The sequence below is a fragment of the Dermacentor albipictus genome, chromosome 5, assembly GCF_038994185.2.
Source record: "Dermacentor albipictus isolate Rhodes 1998 colony chromosome 5, USDA_Dalb.pri_finalv2, whole genome shotgun sequence".
Taxonomy (NCBI): Eukaryota; Metazoa; Arthropoda; class Arachnida; order Ixodida; family Ixodidae; genus Dermacentor; species Dermacentor albipictus.
Genome location: NC_091825.1, coordinates 51772259 through 51778258, shown reverse-complemented (window position 1 = coordinate 51778258; position 6000 = coordinate 51772259).

Genomic DNA, 6000 nt, shown 5'->3' with positions numbered 1-6000 from the left:
GTACGTATACTGGGTATACGAGTGTTCGAAATCCACTCATTCATAAAGCGTGCTGACTCTGAGCTTGTTAAACCTCTGGATGAATGCTTAGTTTCACTTCATTTCATATAATCGCTTTTCTCAAGTTTTCATTGCTCGATAATGTCGCTATCCCTATCATGATGAAGTCTAGAAACAGCCGTTTATATGTCTGCAGAGGTGGCCCCATTACGCTCCCTCGGGGCAAATTTGCCTAAGTAGGACGTTCATTACTTCCGTCAGATTATTACTCACTTAGTCACTTAGCATTGGGCGAGGATCCAAGCTGAAAGAAAGGACGGACACGTCGTGATTGCAGTGCCTTGGTGTGCATGGTGAGGTGAAGGCAAGCTCGGTATAATCTACATTCATTAGAGGACTTGGAAACGGCTCGCCTGCGACCGCATACGAGCCACCTCGAATGCTGCCAATGAGTTCATGACTCCAACACCAGTGAATGCTTATCTGATTCTCGCATGTCGTTGCGGCATAAATTGTTACCTTTCCTTCGCTCAGAATTTAGTCCTGAAATCGCTATCTAAATGTACGCGGTAGTGAGCAATATAAGATGCAACAGCACGTTCATTTTACAGCAAGGATTACTTGTAAGATCTCTGAAAGTAGCTTTTCTTTGGAACGTTTAGTTCCATTGGGCTTGTCTATTCAGATCATGTGTGTTTAGTTACTACCGCCTTTCGAAAAAAATGTTTTGGCTGTTTCCTTTGGTAGCGAGACAAGGACGTGTGCCAAGACCATCGTGTACGACTTGTGGCTGCTACGAGACACTTCAGCGCCTTATATTTGAGCGTGCCGCTTTTAATCCGCAGCGCATGTCGCTAGTGAAAGCATACATCTCCATAGCCTGCAGTGTACGACACTCGACAAATCTTTGTACGCCAGTGGTTGTCCTGGTTGTCCATCTAAACGTGATCAGGCTCATGGCGCTTTACTTACTTTTCTAGAGTTAACTAACTTAGGTTCACGTTTGTAGCATCGAAACTATTCTATTCAGCATTCTGTAGTAGCGTGACATTCAGTGACCGGCCCTACTGTGTGTAATCTGTACTGTGTTCCACTTTATTCTTTTGATTTCTCCTGCTGCTCTTCCTTTCCTCTTTCCTCCCCTCCTTCCTACCTCCCATTTCAGTGTTGCTGTCACCTCCTTTCTGAAGAGTAGGCAGGCGTTGTGCCCCTTTCGGTGGCAGTTGCCAGCCGGCTGCTCGTTTTTCCTTTCCAGTTAAGCGCATATATGTGTTCAAAACAAGTAATAATAATAATAATAATAATAATAATAATAATAATAATAATAATAATAATAATAATAATAATAATAATAATAATAATTATTATTATTATTATTATTATTATTATTATTATTATTATTATTATTATTATTATTATTATTATTATTATATAGGGGATGCGCCCTGGAATCAGCAAGCACAAGAATGCACCAACTAGGACGAACCTCGCCTTGCACTTTAGTGGGCTCTGCAACTGAGCAGGAACGATTTGAACAACTTTTACTAGGCAGTGTAGAAAAGACCAATAAAAATCATGCAGATCCCACGCAGTGTGGGAATCGACGTAAGCGAAGATTTCTGTGCTGGTTGCTCTGATTGGCGATAATTAGCGTTGGTATTGACAGCGAACGCTTAATTTCTTCAACGTTTAGGCTAACACAAGAATGCTTAGTTCATGGTAAGCGTGCGCAGAGCACACATGGAGAAGTGCTTGCCTGAGGCATTGTTGTGCGCCGTATTTCATAACCTCTCAGAGCGTTGAGCATTGTCAGTGCCTCACATGGCACATGACATCGTGCCAAAAGTAATAAACTTGCATCGGAATATGAGGCTGTATGTGCCAAAACTACATTCGATTATGCGGCACGCCGCAATGGCAGACACCGCATTAATTTTCACACCGAGATGCTCTTTAACGTGTCCCAAAATGTAAGCGCAGTTGCGTCTTCTGTTTCATCCCCGTCGAAATGAGGCTGCCGTGGTCGGGATCAAATCCGCGGCGTCTAGCAGGGCCGTAGCCGCATAGCTATTGGAGCGGGCATAGAAATGTTGGTTTAATGGTTGATCGTTTCGGTAGTGCGGCCTGGATCCGGCGGTGCGCTTTAATTGATGTGGTTCTGCTTTTGCACGCCCTGCGTAATATGTCCGCTTGGCATATTTGCATGGCGTTTGTTTTTCAGAAATAGAAAGGAATGTACTGTGCCGTGCCTTGAACTTAATCTTATCGAGTTTCCCAGCATTCGCTGTCGTACAGTAGTAGGGTTTCCATGCCGTCTCACGTAACTACCTACCCCCGACCCCTTATATGGGAACTGCTTCTTCTCCCTGCTGACTACAGTTTTTTCTCCTTTCCCTCTGGACACGCACGGTAGTAGAAAGGGAAGAGATGCAGCTGCTGAATTACTTTTGAGGGGGGTCAATGATAACTGCACCTGCTAAAAGGCTAAAGTGGCAACGCCCAGAGAGCCCCAGAGAGCATTGACGACATTGGACGAGGTGCGGTTTAAACGGATTTCTCGCTACGCCTTTCCGTTCTGGCTCGCTCCTGTCATGTATACGCACGCTCCGAACCATCCCCCAACGAGGTGTGCCACACAGCAGCAGCCACAGCAGCAGCACCAGCAGCAGTAGTGGGAAAGTCGAAAGGAGAGGCAAAGCAAGCTTCGCTTTGAAAAGCTGTAACGTTTGCCGTCTGCACTGTTTTCTTATAAACTGAAACAGACAGCAGTATTTTCCTGCCATATTTACATTGACGTATAAGTTACAGCTTATACGGCAGAAGAGATGGACAGTGCCCCGGCAGATGCAATAATTTTTATTGTCGGTTTCGCTGAAAGGTATAAGCCTGAAGTTTAGCCCGCAAATAAACTGACCATGAGTGCGCTGTAATTGGGATTTTTCCTCATTCAATCTCACTCATCTGCAACAGTCTTTAACGGTAGGCACCTTAGTCTAACTCTCGAAATTCGAATCCATTCGCTTGCGCTGTCGTTTTCATTTTCCTTGTACTTGGCTCGTGCTCTTAATCTGATATCGCATGTACCGCTCTCTGCAGCTACAACTAACCACGTACAGTGGCATGTGCATGTGGTTATCAAATTTTAAAAAAAAAGGCCGCTTTCGTGGATAGCGAATTTTCATAGCTAAATTTTCACAAAAGTGGACTGAATTGCCACATGATGACTTCTTATTTAATCTATTTATTTATTTACGTATACTGCAGCCTAACATAGGGCTGTAGCAGGGGCGGGGACAACATACACTACTATATATTGCACTTTAAAAGCACAGATATAGACAAAAAGCTCAATGGTCAAAAAGGAGCGCATTGCATATTAGCGAGGTGTTTACCAGTGATAACTGTAGAATATTGTAGTGATAGTGAACGAATGTTACGGGGTAGAGAATTCCAACGCTCTATTGTACGTGGGAAAAAAAGTGTACTTGAATACGTTAGCACGGGCATAAATAGGTGCTATCTTCAAGGCGTGCAAGATACTGGTACAACTGGCGTTAGTAAATGTTATATAGTTAAAACCTGAAAGACTAGAGGTGGCGTTATTAATTGCATATGAAAGTGTTAAGGGTTCAATGTGATATCGTGAAAGTATTGGCTCAATGTTCAAAGATTCTTGAGTCTGTGTTGGTGACAAACTGCGGCTGTAGTTTTTGCAAATGAAACGGCTAGATTTTCGTTGAACGTAACTGAGCTTGCTTAATTCACATTGTTTCTAGAAAAATCAAACCACAGATGCAAATTTTAGAACGGGGCGAATTTGCGTTTTATATAATAGCAGTTTTGTACGGTGAGGGGTCTTAGCTAAAGTGCAACGCAAATAACCAAATTTTTTAGGGCTTTCCCGTTTACTTATTGAATATGTTAAGACCATGAAAGATGTTCTTTTAGAATGACACTTCAGTATTTAATATGAGATGCTCTTTTAATTTGGATGCTATCTAGAGAATAATCGAACGAGAGGGGGGGGGGGGGGGGGGCTCTGTCTATTGGTAAATGACATCACGAATGTTTTACTACAGTTGATGTTCATTTGCCACGCTTTGCACCAAGCGAAGAAATACATGAGGGATTGGGCAATGCGGTGGGGGTTATCAATGCAGTTAACAGATTCGTATAATGCGCAGTCATCTGCTTCATGTCTGATTTTAGTTGAGGTGCTACAAGGTAAATCATTTATGTATATTGGAAGTAATGAAGGACCTAATACGGATGCCTGAGGAACGCCTAACGTAACGTCTACAGGATTTTATTCCACTGAGTTAAAAAAAAAACTGAAAGTGTTGACGAAGAAACCTGCTATCCAAGAAACAAGACCGGGACTATTGAATATGGCGTTTATTTTGCCAGCAGTTTCGAATGAATCAAAAAGTCAAAAGCTTTAGAGAAGTCAATAAAGATGGTGTTCACTTGATTACCTATGTGTAGGTTAGTAAAGATATCATGAACAAAATCGACTAATTGGGTTACAGTGTTATAAACACGACGGAAACCATGCTGGGCAGATGTCAGAACATCATTAGGGTTAGGGAATTCGATTATATGTTTCTCAATAATGCGCTCTAACACCTTGCATGACTGGGGTGTGAGAGATATCAGCCTGTAGTTAGAAAGAAGTTGTTTATCAGCTGACTCATAGAAAGGCTGGGCTTTGGCTGTTTTCTATTTTGTTGGTACTTGACCAGAGTCTAAGGATTTCTGGAAGATTACAGTAAGGTACTGCGCTATCCATAGGGAGTATCCTACAAGGAAAGAATTCGGAATACCATCTGAATCGTTACACTTTTTAGTGCCGAGATTCAAGATTAGGGTTTAACACCATCAGAACCTATTACGATGTCGCCTAATTTATTAGATGGCATTAGCCGTCAAGGGTTGTTTCTTCAATTGGAAAGGTCTATTTTTTTCTCGGCACCATTCAAAAGGTAAATCTTTCATTTACTTTGGCTTCTAAGGTAATTCTGTGGAAGAGAGTTAGGTCTATAGATACTCGTGTTTCTCCCGCGACATGTATAGCCAAAATAGGTCTTTAAAAATTGTGTATTTCCTCTTGTTAGATCAACTGCGTTAGATACCCAATGTTCTTAGTCACGACGCTATAAACCAGCCTTCTCTGTAAAGACACAAGTTACCCTTGGTGGCAAGCTCATAAACCTATGACGTCGAAGACAATATGTCAGACACTTATCTTCTATGGCCTTAATACAATTTCGTGGGATAGCATTGAATGTAGTAGCATTTGTGACCAGCTGGCGCTAATCTCTTTCCCACGTGTATATAATAAGGCCCAAATGACCACTTGTATTGAGCTTCGAGTGCTATGTACCTTAGTCAACGTCCATTCACGTCCCTGTGGATGTGTCCTGTTGAGGTTGCCCTGACATATACAGTATTTCTGGACATCAAAGTTCGCGTGGGTGCGACCACGTGAAGTATCAAACTCCAACTTTTCAAATTTCCCACCTTGACACAGTTTTGATAAAATGAAAGAACAATAATATAACTAAAAGCTATCTCTGCCCACTGAAATTGACCACAAAGTTTGTTTCGCCGGCATCATCACTGTTCATGATTAAGAGTAACCCTCCCTCCATCTCCCTATACACTGGAAATGACTTATTCTTAGAGAATTTAATCGCGACACGGTAAACACAGCCCCATTGATTCCTGGCTTTTGAGAGGCTTCCCGGAAAGCGGCCAGTATTTTTACGCATGAAGTGATTCCAGCTCCCGTTGTCGGTGACCTTCAAGTGAATTTGAGCTAAATGTCAGAGCCGTTATCCCGGCAATAAAAGGAGAACATACGGGCAAGTTGTGAGCATGGAACGAAATCACCCGCGCAACCAATCAAAACTTAAAGAATGCGGTCTCTGGCCCGCAATCCTTTATACAGGGCCGCATTACCTACGCTAGTTACTGGCCAAACATGTTACAAAATGTATT